The sequence below is a fragment of the Castor canadensis genome, chromosome 1 (assembly GCF_047511655.1).
Source record: "Castor canadensis chromosome 1, mCasCan1.hap1v2, whole genome shotgun sequence".
Lineage (NCBI taxonomy): Eukaryota > Metazoa > Chordata > Mammalia > Rodentia > Castoridae > Castor > Castor canadensis.
Window position 1 is genome coordinate 79,742,378 of NC_133386.1, and position 23,366 is coordinate 79,765,743.

Below are 23,366 nucleotides of genomic sequence, written 5' to 3' on the forward strand. Positions count from 1 at the left end.
GACTGGATGTGAAAGATTTTCATTCAAGTGAATAAAGTTGTCAACTGGAGAAAAGAAATACAAAAAGTTGATTTAGGAGTTAAACACTGATGTTTCTCTTGGCAATATTAAAGAGGAAATGTTATGGGATATCCGGGTGAGACTGTATTCTTTTTGGAAGGTTAGGGTGTCAGCATGGAGGTCTTATAAAGAACTCTGAACCTGTGGTCATGATCTGACTTTGAAGGAAAATTTGATAGAGAAGACTTCGTCTTAATAACTTGCAAGACACAGTTTTAATGCTATTCAGCTTCTGCTTGACTTTTGTTTCTATTGGTAGATCTATTAAGATAGTTCACTTTGAACAAAACCACACGGTCAGTTATTATAGCAGTTTATCATGAAAAATTAATATGCCTCTTTTGTTTGTTGAGAACTGCTATGTTTCCTAAGCCTTGTCACTTGATTTATCTATGAGTTTGCTTCAGTCGTGTGCAATTTACATAACTTTTCTTCAAAAATACTCTTTTACTCTCTCTGAACAATAATGTCCATAAAACCATAGATTTGATGTGCTAGTCATGTATTTATGATATAAAATAAAGTAAATGCATAACTATATAGCCATTGGTCACATATCACATCAAGTCTCATATACAAATACCAATAGTGGAAAACTGTACTGTATTAGAGAGATTACTGAAAATTAAAACCATGAAAAAATTAGACTGGAGCTATTTCTAGGTATGTGTTGTTATGTTGTTGCTTTTTTTCAGAAGGAAAGTTATAGTTTTCCTATGGCATAAATGTATGCAAATCAGAGAAAACACACACACACACACACACACACACACATTGAGAAACTGAATGATTCAGAGTGAAAATGGAAGCTCTATTCTCAAGGTTTTGCAGTTTTCTTTGGGGGATGACTCACTGCTTTCTTGAAGAAAGGAAGAAAGTGGGGAATGTGACAAGACCACTGTCTTTGAGACTGAAGAGAGTAACAGTTCTATTTTGGTCCATTTCATTTATTGGGTCATATTCCTTAGATAGGCAATTCTACAAAGAATAAAAGATCGTAAGATAAGGAATTAATAAATAGAACTAAAATGAACTAAAGCAAATAGAGTTGAAGGTAGGACACATAAAAGGGTAACTATTCTGTAACAAGAAGGAACAAGGCCTGTTGTCTGAACTGAAATGTCTAAAGAGTCTCATAAATGCCTGTGTCACTGAAGAATATAATTTTTTCTTGGGGAAGGCATTATTTAGGTATTTTTAAAGCAACTACTTTGAAAAGCAGAGGGTAAACAAAGGGGTACTCGGTAATGTTCTTGGGGCCATTGCCCTGGACAGCCTCAGAGGAGCAGACTATCAGTCAGCTGTACTTAGCATTGGCTGTGAGGCCCTTCACACTTTACTCAGCTCTATGGGACTAGCATATATGCCTCATTATCCAGTGAAGTTAAACAACTTTTGAAACAATATTACAAAGTCACTTTAACACTCAAAACTGTTTCTGCACTATTATCCTGTGATTCCACAGAAAGTCACACCACCAATATCAGTGTATAGGGTATAGCATGAGTCTAGTTTTGAGGTATATCATGTTTGTTTTATTCTAAATGAATAGGCTGCATTATTTAGAACTATTTTAGCTTTCTAAGAAATTTGATCAGAAACTACAGAGAATTCTCATATACTCCTTATACCCTACACACAGTTTTTCTTATTATGAAAATATTGCACAGGCATGGTGCATTTGTTATAATTTAGGAGCCAATATTAATATGCTATTGTTAACTAAAGTCCATACTTTACATTAAGGGTCATTCTATATTTTGGAGTTCTATGGGTTGTGATAATATCATGTATTCATCATTATATAGCATACAAAATAAATAAGTCTATATTACATAAAATAGTTTCAACTCCTAAAATATCACTTCTACCTGCTCATCCTACTACTTTCTCCCTATGTACTTGGAAACCACTCTTCTTTTATTTTTCTGTGGTACTGGGGTTTGAACTCAGGGCCTACACCTTGAGCTACTCCTCCAGATCTTTTTTTGTGAAGGAGTGTTTCAAGATAGGGTCTCATAAACTACTCGCCCAGACTGGCTTTGAGCCACAATCCTCCTGATCTTTGCCCCCTGAGTAGCTAGAATTACAGGCGTGAGTTATCACTCTTCTTTTTATAATTTCCATAGCTTTTCCTTTTATAGAATGTCATATAGTTGGCATCATGTAGTACGTAGCCTTTTCAGATTGGCTTTTACTTAGCAATATGCTTTTAAGTTTCCTCCATATATTTTGTGACTTCTTAACTCATTTCATTTTGTTGCTGAAAATATTCCATTGTAAGGATGTATCAGTTTTTCTTATCCATTCACCTGTAAAGGACATCTAGATTGATTCAAATTTTGATAAAGTATGAATAAAGCTACTATAAACATCTATGTATGTGCACATTACTTTTTTTATTTGTTTGCTTGGATATAAGTTTTCAACTTATTTGCCTGCCTGGGAGTGTGATTGTTGGATCATATGGTAAGATTATATTTAGCTTTGTAAGAGATGCAAAACTGTCATTCAAAGTAGTTGTACAATTTCAAGGTCATCTCTGTGTCTCTTCTCAGACTTTGTTTTATTTCCCTGGTGACCTGGCTTCTCCTTGTGGCCTTCACCAAGCTGACCAATATACCCAATATCATCTTTCCAAAGGCACTTGCAAGTTTCATTTCTTTAAGACCTAATCCAACTAAGAAAACAGAAGACAAAGGTGAGCACAGGTACTATTTACTGTATACAAGTCACATTAAATTTTCCTTTCAATCTTAACAAACAATGCTCTGTTGAGGGTTTATTTCCTCAATTTGAAGATGAAGAAATGGTCTAACATACATACAAAGTCAGAAAATCTGTCTTTATAAATTCCTTTTAGTACTTTTTAGGTAAAGAAGTAATGATCTTTTTTGAAAATAGAGAAAGAGTGTAGCTTAAAACAACAGAAATTAATTTACTCACAGTTTTGGAGGCTAGAATCCTGAAATCAACATGTCAGCAGATCCATGCTCTCTCAAACCTGCAGAGGATAATCCTTTATTTCTGTTTCCTATCTTCTAATAGTTTGTCAGCCATTTTTGGTGCCTCTTGACTTATAGCTGCATAACACCAATCTTTACATTCATCATAACTTCCTCTTTGTGTATCTCTCTGTCTTCCTATGGCTATCTTGTTATAAGGACACCAGTCATAGTGGATACCGATCCACACTACTATGACTTCGTTTTTACTAACTGAGTCTGCAATCCTAATTCCAAATAAAGTCACATTCTGAGCCACTGGAATTGAGACATCAATACAACCTTTTTGTGTGTGTGGAAGTGGGGTACACAGTTCAATCTGCAATATCAACCATTTCTTTCTTCTTCTTGAAACACCAACTTTCTTTTTATAGAGATTTGCTCTTTATTACAACGAACTAAGTCTAGAGTTTGTGTCTGGCTTCACTATTGGTACCACTATGAAATATTTGTCTATAGCTAGGTTGCACAGAGTTTGGAATGTAAACAAATAGATACTTAAAAACCTCCTTTTGAGAGTTTTTAAAAACTTGATTAAAAAAACAGATTCAGTTCTCTTAATGATAAAAAGCACACGGAATGTAGAATATACTGATACCTATTTTCATACTCATGGAAGAATCCGTGTCAGAGAAAAAAAACCAGCAAGCAGAGAATAGCAAAGATAAGAGATACAAGAAAGCCCCTTTCACAACAGTCATGTAAAGTTCCTTTTTGCTTCAGTTAATTTGAGGAGTTGATTTTCTTTTATTTTCAAAATGAGAACGATACAAAACAAAACCCAGTAAAATCATGGAAGGATATCTGTCTTCCAGAGTTGGACAGTTGTAGGGACTATTTTTATGCTGCTGACCCAAGGAATTGTACAAGGAAAAACAGATTTCACATGGAGTGAAACAAGCTGGGCTTTCTGATTTTATCCCTAACTCACAAAATTTAGATCAAAGGCTAGTGAATACATAATTAAGGAATTTTAATTTCATGCTTCCATTTCTGTTTGTGTTGGTGTGTATATGTTAATATGAGTACTGTGTCGTATGTATTTGAAATATATTCTTCCACTCCAGGAAAGGACTTGCCTTTTTACTATGTTTTCTTTTGATGAAGTAAAATTATTGTATTTAATATAGTCTGATGTATCTTCTTTTACAACATATTTTGAGGCTATGTTCTGGCACAAATATATTTAGTGTTAATGTCTGTCTATTGAATGCACCCTTTTATCATTACAGATAGCTTTCTTTTTATAATACTGCTTCATGTGAGCTGTGTCTGCTGTAGTACATCTACACCAGCTATCTTTCAATTCGTGTTTATATATTTGCTTTTATGTTCTCTTTCTTTATATCATTTTATACCCTCTGAAGTTGTTTCTAATATAAGTGTCATATGATTACTATTTTAATCTCCTACATATAGGCATTCAGTTCATGTTATTGGTGATATATTTAACATGTGCAACATTACTATTTGTTTCTTAGTGTCCCATTTAATCAATGCAGTTTTTCCCACTTTCTTTTGAATTGGTCAAGTATCATTTAACAGTCTCTATTTTGTTTTCTATTATCCTGTTATGTCCTGGATTGGTCAACTATCTTTTATAATTCTATGTTTTGTTCCTTATTATTCTATTAGTTAAGAATTCTTTTACTGTACCTTCATTGGCTTCACTACAGATTTTAGCATGCCATATTAAATAATTAGAATGCAATAAAAACTTACTTTTACCTTATTTTGAAAAATCTAATGTTCTTGGATCATTTATTTTCTTTTGTTCTGAAGGTGGAACAAAGTACCCCGATTGACCTTGTAGCTCTCATTGATGAAGAATATTATAAGTAGCACAAGAGAAGCTTAAGTTTATGTAAAATGGAAATATGATGCCTGAGCAACAAGAAAATCATTGAGCTGAGAAGAGAAGTAGATGAAATGAAAATTACATGGCTGAAATAAGTAGTCTAGGAGACTAAAATTTTAGTTGTAAAACTGAAGTTCACACTGAAAAGATATTTAAAATGACAGAACTTTAGAAAATGAGTGAGATGGAAGATCATAAAAGTATTCTCAGGGAAAAAAGGGAAAGGAAAAGGAAGCAAAATAATTGAAAGAGTAATGAATATGAAAAACAGATAATCATCTCTTTTCAAATAACTTCATTTCTGAAGGAGATAAAACAGAAGAAAGTCAGATATAAAAATTTTTGAACTATGGTCCAAGTAAAACCATTATAAAGAATGTAGTGCTAGAAGAAAACTGGCAACCTTTTCTAAAACTGTAACTGGGACAATGTGCTCTAATTGTATTGAAAATAAGACTTAAAATCTACCTATGTCTTTTGTGTAATATTTAACTGTGTGGAAGTTAAGGTACTTCTAAGTGTTTGTGAAGATACATGGATATTAAAGTTCCTTTTAGTTACAGTCTTAGATGTCTGTTGAACACAAGTGGATATAGCAGAGGAAAGCAATGGGTGTCTTGCATGATTGACATTGCAGGGTGCTTCCCACTTGGCAGTCACTACTAGAAATCATTCTATGTTAGTTAAACTAGAATTGTGTTTGTGACCAGCAAGAGGTATCATAGAGTTCTCTAACACTTCACCTTGAGGACACTCCTCTCACTTTAGGATAATCTGCTTTCTAAGAATTGGAACACAGATTTCTGGAAGTGGGGTTTAGTTGAGTTAAAGCTTTACTTTTATGGTATGGCAAAGTTTCAATTTCATCTTCTAATACTTCTGTAGATCTCTAGCACTTTATAGAAATAGAATTTTATATCAAAGGCATCTAAGCAAAAATGACTTATTTTATAAAGAAAAAAAACTTCCCCCAGACCTAGGTAATAGCAACTGGGATGTCTTGAACTCCAAATGACATTTCTCAAATACACGTAAATCCTAGACTTGAAATTATTGTCTCAGGTAATCCAGAGGTATACACGAAGCATGGTTCACAGATTCACCTAAACTCTCTGGTAATACTTGGAAGATAAGAATACTGTGATTGTAATTAAATATTTTGAATTTGTTCAGTTGATGATTAACAGGACAGCATTAGTAACCAAAAGTTAATAAAGCCTGCTTTATTAGATTACTGTTACTAACACAAAGTTAGCAGTAACAATGACTAAATAAACTTCTTAAGAGCATGTGAAAAGATATATCAATAGAGATTCAGTGGCAAGAAACAGAAAATATTGTTCCTATGTTAAACAGAAAAAGATTTAATGCAAGAGTTATTTTTGGAAAGGCTGAGAGAATAAGCTGAGTAGCTTTTTAGGTAAAAACTCCATGGACACCACCACTAAACTTGCCTACAAAGGGGCCCAGTGCTGAAATCATAATCAGGAAAGGGAAGAATCAGTTGGTTACTGCATAAAGTCTTGCAAATATCTGGAATACATTGCTGAATCTACCATGCAGGGATCTGAAACCTGCCACAACTATTATTAAACACTCATCCTAGATCCTGGATTTATGCCTCAAGAAAACTCAGTTTATCTATCTTTAAATGTGTTGTAAGTGTGGATAATTCACATTCAGATTTATAGCTACAAAATAGTTGGATAAATAGAATACATAGATTTCTAGCCTTTCAGCACAGTAAGGTGTATCAAAAGAAGGCTACAATATAGGGTGCAAGCCAGCCAGGGCAAATAGTTCATGAGACCCTATCTCAAAAAAATCCATAACAAAAAAGGGCTTGGTGGAGTGGCTCAAGGTGTAAGCCCTGAGTTCAAATCCAGTACCACACACACACACACACACACACACACACAAAGAAGTTCCTGAGTATTGATTTTCTATAATTGCTACAGCAGTCTAGATTAGTTGTCAACAAAACAACAAAACCCAGATTTTGTTTTTGCAAACCAAAATGCTAGTAAACAAAGGATATTTCTTGACCAATTTTTGAAGGGAGTAGACAGTGAATCAGGAATTATACTTAGTTAGCACCTTTTTCATTTGTAAAAGATATTCTCGAATATGCAAGATTTCAGAAAATAGTACACAATTGTACCCTTCCATAAAAAGAATTCTTAAAGATAAAAGTTCACCAAATGAATGTTAAATTGAAATAAAAACTTGAAGAGATAATACGTTGTGTTTTTAAAGGGCCTAAGTATTGTTTGAGGGTTATCTGGTAAGTGAGATTTCAGTCCCAGGGATCCAGTTGGATCTTGTGCTTTCAGCTGAGTTCTGCACTCTAGAGAATAATCAGACCTTTTTATCTTTCCTTCAACTATTTTTTTCTGCTTCTGCACTCTAGATTACAGCAGGAAAGGCATTCCTTGGTGCTATTACACAGCATAGTTGAGGACCAGGTAAAACCAGAATGGCTGCCATTCTCTGCTTGTCCTTACTAACACTGTCTAAACTACTTATAATGTTGGATTGTAGGGATACAGAGCATTTGTGTCTCTCTACAAAGGCAAAAGCACATATAGAGAAATAATTTGTAATTCCAAGAAACTTTAGTCATTTCTTCTGGGTCTTTAAAACTCTTATTGAATGGCCTGAGTCTTTGTGATCTATATTTGAAATTGGAAAAGATTAATAACCCAGCCATGATATATATTATCTGCCATCAAACTCTCTTCATATTACTTTCTCTCTTGTCCTTGTGAATATTTTCCTAAAAATCAGTACCCGCAGCATCATCAAGAACACGCACAGTGTAAAGGCACAAAAGTGCACCAATATAAAATAATACACTCATAAGGATAATAGGCACAAGTGATTTTTCTTCTCTTTTTCTGTATTCACCAAGTTTTCTATAATGAGATTATTATAACTAGTTCATAATTACTTCATCAAGCTCAAAAAGTCAATGTGTTATTTTACTGTGAGGGCAATTTTATTTCTTCTATTAATCTGTTTAAAAGGCTGTATAGTTATTTACACACATTAAGAAAGCTAAGAATATAGAGCAAAGTATGCATTTATGTACTTTGTTTGGTAAACATACAGCAATTTTTAAATCATAACAATGTTTTTAAAAATCAATTATACTGTTCTATAAATGAACTTTAACAAAAATTTAAGCTCAAAGGAACATAAGGCCTGTACGTTTAGATTTGTATTTTTTCTTGCTGAATTAAGAAATGGGTTTCTGATCTTAAGCTTTCCAGGTCTCACATTTTGCTATATATCAATAATATACCTGAAAAATAAAGCATAAAAACTATTTCATTGAACAGAGTGCTTTTTTTTGCTTCAGGTAAAATGATACAGCGATTTAATTTTGAAATTATATTTAATCTGCTATATTTTAATTTGAATCTGAACAACACAGCCATGGTTCATGTACAAAATTAGGAAATTCTGATTTTCAAATGTTTGTTTTTCCCAAAATTTTAATGTGAAGTAAAAGCCATAGTGTTTTCTCTCTTTTGCTGGCTTACCAAACACAATGAGCACACTATATACATATATATATATATATATATATATATATATATATATATATATATATATATGTATTCTTAAATATAAATATATAATATTAAATATAAATATCTAATATTAAAAGTTTTATTACTTTTATTATTTAAGAGGAGTAATAGGGTGCTTGTACTGAATGCACTGTATGTACACATGCATATTGCATACAACATTCTGTAAAATTAAGTAGAGCCATAAAATGTTTATGTCAGTATTTCTGTGAAGCTTAATACTCTTCCACTTTTTTTATTCTTTTATTCCCAAAAAAGGTACACATAAATGGTACTGAACCTAGTAAAAAAAAAAAAGAAAAAACAAAGAAGGTAGGTGGGATTTTCTTCAAGTGATCTCAAATCTCCCTGTTACTTATTCTTCTCTACTCAGGGCATCTCTTCTATCCCTCAAAACCTGCTTTGACTGACTAAAATGAAAAAAAAAAACCTGATAATCTAATTTGTGGTAAGCTATTGATCATTTAAGCAGATCATATGTATAGGATGCAGTATACATTTGAAATGTAAAAGAGGAGTTTATAGAAAACAAGAAAAACATTATCAACTGAAATAAAGAAGTATATAGTTGAGAAATTTTAAGTGTATTATTAAATTTAAGAAATTTGTTTGACCTTTTTTATATGTTTACTTTTTAACCTTGAGGAGGTCACTTGCACTCTCTGACCTTTGGTTCTTCATTTCATCAAATGAAGAAGACGAAATCTACCTTGCAGTGTTATTAAGAAGAAGCAACTATCTGATTTTTCACACAGGGTCTGCCATGCAATGGTGCTTGATAAGATTCCTGATGAGCTACAGCCACTCAGCTCACAGGAATAGAGTTCTAAGGATGACATTTCAGATATTACTTGTAGCCAGTAAAGAATATTATTTTGTGCTTTCAGTCTGCTATAAAGGATTGACCAGAGGCCTTGGAAAGTAAATAACCTTGAGAGGCTCTTCTAGGGCTCTCTTCTATAACTCTATATCGTTATGCCCATTTGAATGACCTGACAACCCCATCTAGTTTAGCAATCTTTCATATTTCATGCTTTTTTATGTCCTACATTTTTTTCTCATGGAAGGCAAAACCATAGGATGTGAGGTCAGTGTAATAGCATTACCAAAGATTGTTTATGGATAGCTATACAGTTTAGTTATTCCCATGCTTGGTAATCTCTACAGTGCATCAGTGGGACCAGTGATGAGGCTTGGGTGCTGCAGAATACAGTGGATGAACACACTTCCTAAGCCTCCCAATTTGAACTGAGCCAAAAAGCTGCACATGAGTCTAAACAGATGTTTCTGTTGTTTAGGCCGATGAAGTTTATAGAGTGCATGTTTATCTTTCAAAAGAGAATGTGGAGAGTTCATTTAGTCTTAAGATCTAATCTTTCCGGAGGTTGGACTGCCTAGTAAAGTTGGAACCGAGACTGGATGAGCACATGAAGTCATTTGGGGGGATGTCAGAAAAGATAGTCCTTTACTAGTTGGTAGGAAAGAAATAAGACACATGGAAATTGTTTTGCCTTAAAATGGTTGATATTTTAAGACAGAGCCTGGAAAATAGTATGCATTTTAACCAATTCACTGCATCTTCAACATAATGAATATACAGAAAAATGCTTCCCATGTCAATTTGACAGATATGAAATAAAAGCATCAAAATTTCCTACATACATTTTAAATGACAAATTCATATATTATTATGTGAGTCATCTCTGATGTAAAGTTTTGGCCACAGGAAAAGAAGACTTTACTTGTCTAATTTGCCATTTGCTATCTAGCAATTTAACAGGGAAGGCAGATATGAAAGTAGTCAATCACAGTGCAGTGGTATGACACATATATAAGGTAGACACTGGGACATTTGTCTTTTGGTTACTAAACATTAGATCATGTTCTTATTTTATAATTGTGGAGGAGGGCCCTGTTTTGCATTATAATGACAGAAAGGAGTGGACATAACTCTGCTTGATTCTGTTAATTGCCTAGAGTGGGTATGTCACTGAGCATGACAAGAAACCTGGGCTAGCAGGAGTGTGTGACCTGTGTAGAATAGGCCCCACCACTAGTTTAGTTCTCTTCTGTCACCATCTTGAAATTCTTAATGCTTCTTGGATAAGAAGCTCCACATTTTGATTTTTCACTGAATCCTTCAAATTATATAGCTAGTTCTGCTAAGAACACCATATCATCCAACTTGAAACAGTGGAACAAAGTCACAGCAGGAATTGGGAAGGATTGATGGTATCTGTGGCTGAGCTGAGTAGAGTCCAGTCATACTAGGAAGTCTCTGGAGTACTGGCAGTACTGGGAGATGTCAAGATACAGATCTCTAAGTCAATCATTTCCAGATAAGGATTTTAACTGTGTCTCAACTCACTAGTCACAAAACACGATTTAATCCTTTCTATTGATTATGCAGTTTGTGGTAATAGTTTTCTACGATTACTATAACAAATGTAACAACATGGGCATCTTAAATCACAGAAATTTATAATCTCATAGTTCTGGAGGTCAGAGGTCCAAAACTAAGGTGTTATCAGAGTTGTTTCCTTCTGGAGGCTCTGATCTTTGCCTCTCTCCTTGGCATATGAAGCTTTATGGCCATCCTTGGAGTCTCTCCTCTTATAGATGTATCGTTCCAATTTCTCCCTATCTTCATGTGCACGTGGCATTCTCCAATTGCTTTTGCCCAATTGCTGGCTTTTTATAAGGGCACAAACCATATATGGCCTAGAGTCCACTTTAACCAAGTATAACCTCATCTTATTTTAATTACATCTAAAAAGATTTATTTCCAAATTAGATCTAATTCACAGGTTCTGGGACATGAATTTGGAGGAGAAAAATTTCAACTCAGTACACTTACTGGGGTTTGAACTCAGGACTTTGAATTTGCACTTTACCACTTAAGCCATTCCCTCAGCCATTTTTGCTTTAGTTTATTTTTCAGAAAGGGTCTCATGACTTTGCTTGATTACATGTGTGAACCACCACACCCAACTTGGTTTTTGAGATATGGTTTCACTAACTTTTTGCTCAGGCTGGCCTCAAACTGTGATCCCCCTATTTCCACCTCACAAATAGTTGAGATTATAGGTGTGGAGCACCACACCCAGCCCAATAAACTATTTTTCTATTTAAGTTATCCAGAATTTTTTTTGATACCATAAACATTGATAAATGCAAGTATTCTCTCAAGATATATGTTGAATAGGGAAAGAAGTATTCTTAAAGTTACATATAACATGTGTCTTTTTTTTTATGTTCTGAAGTATTGGATGTTGAACTCAGGGACTCTTGCTTGCTAGGCAGGTGTTACACCACTTGAGCTATACCTCCAGCTCTTTTGGTGTAGGTTATTTTTGATAATAGGGTTTTACTTTCTGCCCACTTTGGCCTGGATTATGGTCCTTCTGTTTGTGCTTACCTTCATACCTGGGTAACAGGTGCATGATTCCATACCCAGCTACTGTTTGAGATGGACTCTGCAAACTTTTTGCCCAGGCTAGTCTCAAACTAAAATCCTTCCAATCTTTGCCTCCCAAGTAGTTAGGATTATAGCTTGAGCTACCACATCTGGGTTAGGATCTGTATCTTGCATTTAGCCACCAGAAAATAGAGTAAAATGGTGGCATTTCATGTGACATAAAAGCACAGAGACTGAAGCATAGCAAGAAGTCTTAATCTTCAAGTAGCTAGCACGTGTAGAAGATTTGAGCACTAGAGCTGAAATTAGTGGATCTGAGAGACAAAGAACTAAAGACATAAAATGATCAGCTTGGATGTTAGCTATAGGCAATGGGAGTCATGGATGTGTTTTATGCAAGTGACATGAATAGATTTGAGTTCTGGAAAAATCTGTCAAGCAGAAGAACCTTGATATGGAATGAGGTTGAAAAAGGGGAGATGGGTAAAAAGAGGAATGTAATCAAGGAGACAGAATGCATTAAATCTATGGCAGTGGGATGAAAACATGGGCACTGATTGTGTCTGGCACCTAGAGAGACCAGCGAATATCTAGATGTGAGAAGTGAGAAAGAGAGGGAGAAAATGGAGATGATTCCAAGGTTGGGTGGTGGTGTCCTTGTTCTCTAATATATTAAACCCTTAACCATTAAAGTAGCCATTTCTTATTCATTTGAAAAATTACCCTTTTCATACACTTGGCATCATTGAAATTTTGGAGCAGAAAATTCTTTGGGGTGTGTGTGTGTGTGTGTGTGTGTGTGTGCAGGGAGTATCTAATAAATCACATGATGCTCAGCAGCCTCTCTGGATCTATTCATCTCATGTCAGTAGCAACTAATAGCCCCAGTTGTGACATTCAAAAATGTCTCTAAAAATTGCCAAGTGTCCCTTGGGGAAAAATTGCCCCTAGTTGAGAACCATGGGATTAATTGGAGGTAGAATACATTTAGTGAGAAGGAGATGAGTCCAGATTTGTAACTTCTGACTCTTCTCAGTGATGCTCCCAATACCATTGAAGGTAGGATCCTGGAGCTCACAAGAAAGACTAGGGCTGTAGATGTAGATTTGAAAATAACAAATTTACCTGTGAAAATCAGGACTTGGTAAAGGCAAAATTATCTCAAATAGTTATAAATAAACAAAAGATCAAAAACAGGTACCTGAAATCCCCAGTATTTATGCTAGTGTAAACATGGGACACTGAGCTCATCAAAAGAGTTGGACAGGAAGGGCCTGAGAGTCTTTCTCTTTTTCCTTTGTGCCTTGTAACAAATGTACATTTGCACAATCCTTCTAATCATAATTATTAAACTCTGAAAAGTAAAACAAAAACAAAAATAATTTAGTGATCCAAAACCAAGATTCCAACTACTTTTGTAGTTTGATGATTATGAAGAAGGGATAGCATAAATAATAATCTATTTATAATATTTTAATAACAAAAGTTTTGATATCTTTACTCTGGAAAGAATACTAAAAGAAAAGCTTATCTTCATATTTTTGGTAGTGTCCTAATCTTTCAGACAGATTTTATGTAGTAATGCTGTATGATAAACTTCAGACACATTTAACATTTTAAAGTATTTTTAACTATTTTAAGGTAAATAATTGAAAAGTAGTTAAAAATCTTCTAGAGAAATGCACTACTGGGAAGTAGACTGAAATTAAAATTTGCCTGATAAACTAGATCACTAAATTGACCTCACAGAAATTAACCTTTAACCAACATTGTAAGTAAAAAGGCCTGTTTCTCATTGACTGAATGAAGCTTTTATTTTATTGTCTTTTTAAAATCACATCAGCCATACATGAATATATTATTGTTGTAAAAGATTCAAACCACACAGAAATATTTAGAAAAAAAAACATGAATGTTCCTCTTCTCCTGTCTACCACTCCCTCCACTTTCCCCTCCTGTCCCCAGATGCAACAATTCTCAACTGTTTGGTGTTCAGCCATCTAGTCCCCTGTGCTCCACACTGAGCCTACACCCATGAATGTGAGACATTGTTCTGTAACTTGCTTTTTCCCATTTCCAGATTTTGGAGGTATGAAAGAATCTTTAGCACCATATAAACAGAAAAAATTTTTTTCTTTCAGTAATGAGAGAGTGAGCTAATATAATTAAATCAATCCAACATTCATCACTGAGAATGACAATGACTACTTGCTGATAATTCAGTTAGCTGACATGAAGACTTTGGAACCCATCTGCATGCTGCTCTTGGTGACAAGCCTGTTGGAATTCAATGTCTCAATATTTACATTTGATAACAGTAGAGTCCTTCATCTCATAGCAACAGGAGACCATGAGACTGACAATACTCTATTTTGTTAAAATAATCTATTCATTTTATATCTGGCATGTTGAAAGATAACATAATAAAATTTCTTGAAAAGAAAATATGGGAAGCAAGGTTAAATCACCCTTTTTTTATAGCAAAGATTCTTAGCTGTCTTATTCTCATTATTTCTGTGCATTACACACATGAGAACAGGGCTGTAAATATTTCCTAATGAAGAACTAACTTGTCTGAGGAAGAAATTAGAACATTGACCTGACAATTGCTTTATTTGCTCTGTAATTCTATTTTCATCATTACATGAAAAATGGATGGAAAGAAGAATATCTACAATGAGGCTAATTCTAAAATTCTGTAGGGGTACCTTCTCCAAGAATGTTAAATTCAAGTTTTTTATTTTCATCATGGATTTTCATCTCCAAGCTAATGCTTTCCTGATCATATTGCTTATTAACTTGATAAAAACATGGAGCATTTTCATATCATCAGAGAAAATTGCTCTGTTTATAGCACATAGAGAAATTCTTTCCTAACTTAGACTAACGAAGTCTCTTTTATTCTTGTCATTTATTCAATAAACCCCATTAATAAATTGGCTGTTTCTTTCTGAATAATTTCTCTTTCCTATCATTCTTATTTTATAGCTGGTCAGATCTTTCATCCCAATCTTATTACTCACCTCCTCACATTAGCTTGCTCCATCTCAGTAAAATAAACTGTTCTGAATCCTTCTTCCCTAAATCAGTTCTGAACACTCACATCGACATACTAAGAAAAGAGGACTGTCTGGGGACTGAAAAGTTCTGGCTCAGAGTTCCATTGCCACTCCCACTTTCTAACATGTGATTATTAAGCAAGGCATTTGTCAGCTTCAGTTTCTTTATCTGTAAAAATGGGAGAGAACACTGTCTGATCCACTTATATCCCTGTGTTTGTACTGAGATAAAAAAGGAGAAAAGTCTATGTAAAAGGCCATACCCACATGGGACCAAATATAGCCTGGGCCCTCAGGAAATGCCTTAAAATCCTAGTTGAATCCATTGCTCTCACTCTTTCTGTGCTGCTCCCCACGACCAGGTGCTTCACATAACAGAGACAAGCATAGGAGTGAACTTCCTGGCTTATAACTGTGTTCCTGCCCTTTTCTCCCACCGTCACCCATCTCAGAGATCAATCATTACATGAAGGAGAGGCTCTAGTGACTATGTCTGATTCTTGTGGTTCTGCCGCTCTGCACAGAGCTGATTGACCCATGGGTGGACACTGTCTGCAACCTGAGCTGAACAGAACCTCTCTTCTGGGAATTTGATTTTTGAGAGGTGAGACTAACATTCCATGCTTTTGAACCTCTGCTCCAGAGAGAAGGCTCTTAATTCACTGCTGCTTCTGTCTCAGTTTCACCCTTCTTCCTTTATTTCTCAGGTACCATTGTTAAGTACCTTCTTGGATTCTACGAAATATGTAAATGAAAAATAAATAATACCTCATAGAGTTTTATTATATGTTTACAAGAGTGCCTGGGAATCAGTAAGCATTCAATAAGTATTAGCTATAATTACTTTTATTGTTATTAAATGATTTCAAATAATCTCTAGCATACACAATAAATATTTGGAAAAGTTAGTCCTGACTAATGGCATTCAACTTATACAGATATTGTAAGAAATAAAATAATTAGTTAATGTATACAGTTCACTTTGTGTAGTGTTAAACATGTCATAAGTGCTTTGTAATTATTTGCTATTATTTGTGTTATATGAATGTTATCATAAATGCTATGCTATGTGTATTTTTGTGGCAGTTTTTAGCATAATGTATTTCAAATATTTCCACTTTAGTAAATGGAGAATGAGTTCATTTTAAAAATTACTAAATGGTATTAATTAGTGTTCTCTTTATTGACAGACATTTGTATATGTTCAATTTTTTGTGACAAATATAATCTGCCTCCTGGGGGTGTATGTGTATCTTTTTGTAAAGCAGAGATCTTCTGTCATCTGCGAGGTACAGTCAACCTTAATATTTTATGACATAGGGCCCATTAAAACAGCTGTGCCCATTAGCTCTTCCAGCTACATGTTTCTCTACACTCTTCCCAATGTGTCACCTTACCAAATTTTGAAGTATTTGCTAATTAGATAAGTTATGAGTTTTAACTTGCACTTTCCTAACTTCCACTGGGAAACACTTTTATATGTCTATTGACAATTTCTATTTCCTCTTTTATAAACTACCTATTTCCTGTTTGATTATTTAGCATGTGAGGTAGGAGGTTGGTTTCTTCCTAGGCATTATGGAGGATTCCTTGAAAAGCCTGACGAATGTGTTATCTTCTTTCCTAGTTCCACAATTTGTGGTTATGATGTATTGAAAATGAATTATTTTAGAACAGTATTTCAAATTAGAATTATAACAAGATGTTGATTATACCTTTTGAATGCTATTGTTCAAAATGGGGTCAGCAGTATCAGTCTCACTGAGATTTTAGATATATGCATTAATTCTTAATCTTTCTCTACACTACTGAAAAAGAAATTGGGGTATGAACTTAGCAAGTTGTGGTTTAGTTAACGAGACCCCCAGATGATTGGGAAATAGTACAAGAGACCATTCATAGGAGAAAAAAAATTACTGATCCTAAATCCAGATTAAAATTGGATTACATTTGTCTTCCTATATTAGTTAGTATTTAACATCTAAAATTTTCATTTCTATATATAACATCTTAGATTATGTATTATTAGCTTTTCATCACTGTGACCAAAGTACATGACATAAACCACCTAAAGGATGAAGAATTTATTTGACTCGTGGTTTGAGAAGGTTCAGTCCATGGTCATTTGGCCCAGGTGCTTGGGTAGAACTTTATGGCAGTGGGAGGCTGTGGCAGAGGAGAGTGAGTCACCCACCTCATGTCAGACAAGGAGCAGAGTGAGAGATGGGAAGGAACCAGGGATAAGATAGTCAAAAGGATTTCCCCCAGTGATTTACTTCTTGCAGTTAATGTCCCATCTCTTAAAATTTCCAGAACCTACAAAAATAACACCACCAGCTGAGGACCAAGGCTTTCACATATGAACCTATGAGGGCCACTTCATATTCAAATCAGAGAAATGTAAGTCACAAGGAAATTATTTTGAGTGGAAAAAGCCATTCTAATATGTATCTAACAAGGATTTATAACATTCTTGAAATGACAAAATTAAAGAGAGTGAAGGGTGATGAGGGGCCAAAAGGTGGTTGTGATAATAAAAAGACTCAATGGAAAATCCTTACACTGATGGAACAGTTCCGTGTCTTTACCATAGTGTTGGATATACAAACCTACACACTTGATAAAATTGCATAGAACTAAACATACACACATACATACACATAATACCCTCACAAATAGGTGTAAGGAAATCTGAATATGATTTCAGTAGATTGTCTTAATGTAAATATTCTGGTTTTGATATTATACTATAGTTTCAAAAGATGCTATCTTAGGGGAAAACAGGTTAAAGGTTATAAGATACCTGCCTGTAGTCTTATAACTGAAAGTGGTTCAACAATAAAGTAGAATTAAACCATGATACTGCTATAACAAAAGCTTTATTAGGTTTAATTGTCTTCAGTTCCACCAAATACTGATGGAGAAATGTCTCATGGCCATTTGTACTCTGAATTTGGCAAAATGTCTCAGTTTTCTTAGTCACAAGTTTAAATGATCGTAAAACAGACCATAAGCATGCTAAAGAACATTTGATTTATGATTGAAAAAGGTTAAGAAAAAAGACTATTTTCAAATAAAGTTCTACTTCTTCTTCAAATGGTATTATCTCCAATGTTTCAGTCTTATATTTTATATTATGTATTCCAAGGTAATAATAATAGTAAGGAAGTAAGATACAGAGATGTTTATAAAGGAAAACAAATAGCATAGATTTTCATTTTTAAATTTTCAAGTCCAGTCTATTTTCACTTTAAGTTCAATTTTCTCTGGGAAAGTAATAACAGAATTTGAAACATGTTAGGGTATAATTTCTGCAGAACAGGCACAAGAACCGTGGGAACTCCTAATTCCACATGGGATTGCAGTTTTCAAATAATTACAAAATCGAGTTGCTCAATGATCCCAAACACCTAAACACTTGCACTGTTAAGTAAAGATTCCAAGTGGAAGTGTTGCTGGATCTTTGGCAAGTTATTGAAATTTTCTCCTTCTGAAACAATTTATCATATAAACAATCTAACATACTCAAGTTTGTGAATTTTATTTCTTTTTGTCCTAGAGGTCTCATGGAAGAGATTCTTGTGTTGGACCTAGAAGAAACTTTGATTTGGCCTTTTCCTAGAACCATAATACTCCGGGCCCTATTGATTTTGACTTACTAGGTGTCAGTTTTAGGCATGGACTCTGAACATTTATTTCAAGTTTGGGTGGTAAATTTTAACCCATATTTTTCATCTGTGAACTATTGAAGCAGTCAGTAAAAGTTGGAGGATAAAAGAAAGTCTGTACATTCTAATTGCAATCTTCTTTTCCTTTATTTGACTGGCTCATTTCTGGATTTATTAGGGTAGGTTTCATTCCATTCAGTATCTGCTTTCACCTGCCACAAAAATTTACCATGCCTACTAGCAGAATTTATCATGTTTAGAACCCTTAAACCAGTTATTAATTTTAAAAAAATTGCTTTGTAAAGGTTAAAATCAGCTGTACATATATACAACAAATGTTTTATTATAAACAACTCATTGTCCTTCTGTTCTATTCACTTTCTCATTCTATTTTCTGAAGGGTAAAAGCAGGGGCAGTGCCTTACAGATGTATATTTGGTGACTATAGCAGAGAAGCCAGAAAAATACAGAATTGGTATCTTTGCTTTGGAATGACATTCCTGTCTTTTGGATTCTATTCTCAGAAAACGTCTGGAAACACATTTATGTACTTTGGGAAAAATTGCACTTCAGAGTTGCTCAATAAGAAAATCCCATATTCTGGAAATTTGAGACCAATTTTTATTTGTATGTCTTTGCTTCTTACCACATTTTGGGAATCTCTCCATTCTTCAGGAACAGGAAGATTCCTAACATAGGCTGTGAATCCCTCTAAAACCATGGGGAATGGAAGTTTCTTTTATGGCTTATATTGATTGGTTGTTAGCATCCTACATTGCTAGAGCCAGAAAACCACACTAGACTCACTTTCCTTAAACAGCTTCTCTAAATAGGTCCATGAAGAGCTTCTGAAACTTTAATTTATGATGCAGCATGCAGCTATAAGAAAGATCCTGAACTGAGTTCAGAAACGTGGGTCAAATGATGATGATGACAACAAACAATGTCAGATGGTTTTAGTTGCTGCTGACTACTGGCTGTTGGAAGAGAAAGCATCTCAGAGAGAACTAGGCAACCATAACTGTATAAGCCACGTTACTTTTTGTTTATTTTTTTAAAACAACACTTCTATCACTTGGGTTAAATGATTATATATTTACACATTCCTCCTAAATTGCTCAGTTACAAAAACTGGGAGAAAATAGCTCCTTCTTATTATATGAGCTGATTATTGTATGAGCTGATTTAAAAGCATTAAATATTTTTGGTTAAGGATAGAGGGGACTGTATGATGAGTTACTTATGCTCACTTGCTCTGTGCCTTTGGTGTCACATAACCCTGCCATGAGGTTTTCTCTTGTTCCCAAAATAATGCACTCTTTCTGTACCTCATTATTGCTTACTATTATCTGCTACCATTTACATTCATCCTCATTTTTAACTAATTTCATCTTTTAGATTCTTTAACAAAAAGTTAGACAAGAAGTTGAAAAGGAAAAAGGTAATGCCTCAAGTCTTATTTTCCTAGGAAGAGATTTAAAGTCTTGGTAGATTTCTAGGTGATAGAAAAAAATCTCAGCCAGGCACAGTGACTCACACCTATAATCCTTGCTACTCTGTAGGCACAGGCTGTAAGAATTGAGGTTCAAGACAAGCCAAGGTTAAAAGTTAGGGAGATCCTATCTCAACAAAGAAGCTGGATGTGTTGGTTATGTCTATAATCCTAGCTATATGGGAGGCATAGGTAAGAAGATTGCTGGCTAGCAAAAAGTGGGAGATGCTGTCTGAAAAATAAAGTAGAAAGAGCTAGGGGTGTGACGCAAGTGGTGGAGCACCTATCTAAAAAATGTAAAGCCCTGAGCTCAAACCCCAGTACAACTTTCCCTCCAAAAATGTCTCAAATACTTTGAAAAACTCCATGACTGATCTTTGAGCTGAGAAAGAAAATGTGTGTCTACCTTCCTGAAATAAAAGAAAGTAGCTAGTCTGTGTCCTGCTTCTTCCCCGCCCAATTTCTAACAGGGTGAAGCTTACTGATCTGAGGTAGGGAGGTTGATGTCCTACTTCTGGAAGAATTTTTATAGACCACGTTCTTATCTAAACCTCTCTATGAACCTTTCCGCTACTTTTGTTACTTTATCCAATGTGCAGATAAGCAGAGTCAAAAACAAGCGGGATCAGCTGCCAAAGAAATAATAGAGGCTTTTGTCTCTCTTTTGAATTTCTCCTCTCTGAAGTAGTCAAAGTAAAATGCAGTGAGTCATCCTTCTCTGTCATTTGCCTAAGTACCACACCAGTCCACCTCTGCTGAAAAGGTCACTCATTGACAATGACTCACGCTGCCTGCTGTCCTCAAGGACTTTCTTGCTGTCTATGCGCATCAGAAGTATCCAGAAAATTCATTCCACCTGGCACTTTTTTCAGTCTGTGTCTTAGCAGCCAATAGATTTGAACTGCCTCTGAACAAGAATCTTCTTAACTGACTTGAACTCCCCAACTAATTCAGGCACCTGATACTGACCCAGAATACTGTCGAAGAGAGCCCTAGAATTCAATATGTGAAAGCAAACCACTTCTGATTTGTTAGCAATAGAAAAGACAACAACATACAGCATCAGCCATTCTTTGTCAAGAGAAAGTTTGAATTCATTCTATTGTTACTGTTTAATGCAAGTTTGGTACTGTGATAAGTTTGTATTTTTCTTTGGTTTCTTTGAAAAGCATTAAATGCTGTTTGAGAAGATAGTATAGTTATCATGTCCCACACAACCATAACTGAAAGGGTTTAAGTCACAATCATATGTGACCCTCCTCAAAGAGACTTGTGCTGCTTACTTCATTTCTCAGAAAAAAACCAAGGTACAGGGTCAATGATGGAGGGTCAGATCGCTGGAATTCAGTGGGATTTCAGTCTCACTAAAGAAGGAATTCAGGAGCAGACACACACCGAGGACTGTCACACAGTAAGGTTTATTTAAAACAATCAAAAGTAAAGGAAAGTACACTTTCAGAGGAAATCGAGGGTGGGCAGCTCCACCGAACAGTCAAGTACCTGGAACTCACATGGTGTCAGGGTTTTTAGGATTAATGCTGAATGCTTTTGCTAATAGGATGTTCATTATTGTGGATCTTAATAAGAAAAGGAAAGGCTTTCCCTGGAAAGGGATGTCTAGAGAGAAGACTAGGTCCGGTTGGAACCAAAATAGTGATTTGTACATAAAAACACAACTTTAATTACATGTTAATGGAGTCTTTGCCAGATCTTTGTACAGACTTCTGCAGGCTTTCTGAAGAAACAATCAAAAAGCCACAAGGCAGGGGATTCACAGAACTAACAGGACATGTGTCACATAGGTGTTAAAACCACAGTGAAAAACTAGAGGGACTTGACAGTTCGTTGCCTGTCTCCTGTGGTTTTGACTATCTCTTAGGGTTGGCTGCTGCTGGGCCCAATCCTATCTCCTTGCTTAATACCCTTTCATAGAGTAAATAATTTATCATCACACAGTTGATTAAAAACTGGAGGAACCACTTGAATTAAAGGCTCTTCTACTTAAAGTTCATTTCTATTTTTGTGTATTACCTCAGAAAAGAGAAATTGTACTAGTTATGAAGTTATGAAGTTGCTTAACAGAATGTGATTTGTTAAAGCCAAAGCTAGCATTTGTCCCCCTTTATGCTTGAGGATATATCTATTAATTCAACAAATGCTTATTGAGAGAGAGCTATGTACCAAGTGATTCTTTTTTCCTTTAAGTCCTTCAAATATTTGCCAGTTTCACTTATGTGGACATCTGTTTAAGAAGAAAACATTCATTTTACAAGCAGATATTAGGTAGTTATTTCATCTATTACCAGTCATCAGAATACTGGTAACGATCTTTAATGCCTTGTTTCCTCCTTCATGCTTGAGTGTGAATGTGAATTACAGTTCTCTTTCACAACAACTTTAGAAACCAAAATTCCTAGTTGTTGCCACAAGATAATTAAATCAATCATTACTGAAATATTTTGAAACTTAACAACACACTTAGATTCCATAACAGTTCTGTTGTAGCACATTTTACTTGAATGTCCTTTAACCACAATCTAAACTGTAAGTCTGATAGTTAAAGGGCCTTTGAAGCCTTCTAGTTAGGACCAGCTCATATCTCTATAGATTTTCTTAATGTCTAAAATATGACCAAAGATACTTTTGAGATAGTCAGATGAAAAATAAAGTTAATCAAACAAAAATAAAGAATGAACTTGGACAATTGGAGGCTAATCAGTGGAAAATCTACTTTTCTAGCCCTTTCCATGGTCCAAGTAAATGCGAGGTGGTCTGTGACTGCTTGATAACATTTGTAGTACCAAATACTCTCCAGATACAGCTCTGATAGGATCGCATTCTCCTTGAGATGCTCACGAGCCAGGGTAGGGAATGAGATAGGGGAGATTATAGATATCTGTCTGCTATTTGGGGACCAAAAATGCAGTCATTTACTTATTCATTCCCTTATTTATAGTTCTTCATTCATTTAAGAAAATATTGTGTTGGACAGTATAAGAAGCTAAAAAAAAAATCACTCATAGATTCTTTCTAAATACTTCCATGTTAAATATCTCTTTGAGTGTTCTACAGGACCCTGACCTGAGTTTAGTTTTTACAAAACTATGAGTTTAGTTTCAAAACTAAAACTCAGCATGCTTTTTGTACCATACCCCATCATCAATTACCTGTTCTTCATACTACCAATCAAAACTGTTTTTTCACTGATAC

The 23,366-nt window shown here is 34.8% G+C and overlaps 2 long non-coding RNA genes across 3 annotated transcripts in view; one reads left to right on the forward strand and one right to left on the reverse strand.

Moving 5' to 3' along the window:
* The window catches only part of LOC141424810 (uncharacterized), a 30,375-nt gene extending 15,329 nt beyond the window's left edge, over nucleotides 1-15,046 (reverse strand). The window contains exons 1-2 of the long non-coding RNA XR_012449738.1: nucleotides 14,961-15,046; nucleotides 3,007-3,064 (exon numbers count right to left, since the gene is read on the reverse strand). This is a non-coding gene — a long non-coding RNA (uncharacterized lncRNA). The remainder of the gene's footprint in view (nucleotides 1-3,006; nucleotides 3,065-14,960) is intronic.
* Nucleotides 15,047-15,283: 237 nt separating this feature from the next.
* LOC141424812 (uncharacterized) overlaps nucleotides 15,284-23,366 on the forward strand; it is a 102,523-nt gene continuing 94,440 nt past the window's right edge. Inside the window, exons 1-3 of one of the 2 annotated variants that reach the window (XR_012449740.1) lie at nucleotides 15,284-15,600; nucleotides 16,187-16,285; nucleotides 17,310-17,396. This is a non-coding gene — a long non-coding RNA (uncharacterized lncRNA). The remainder of the gene's footprint in view (nucleotides 15,601-16,186; nucleotides 16,286-17,309; nucleotides 17,397-23,366) is intronic. The other variant, XR_012449743.1, reaches the window with a different exon arrangement.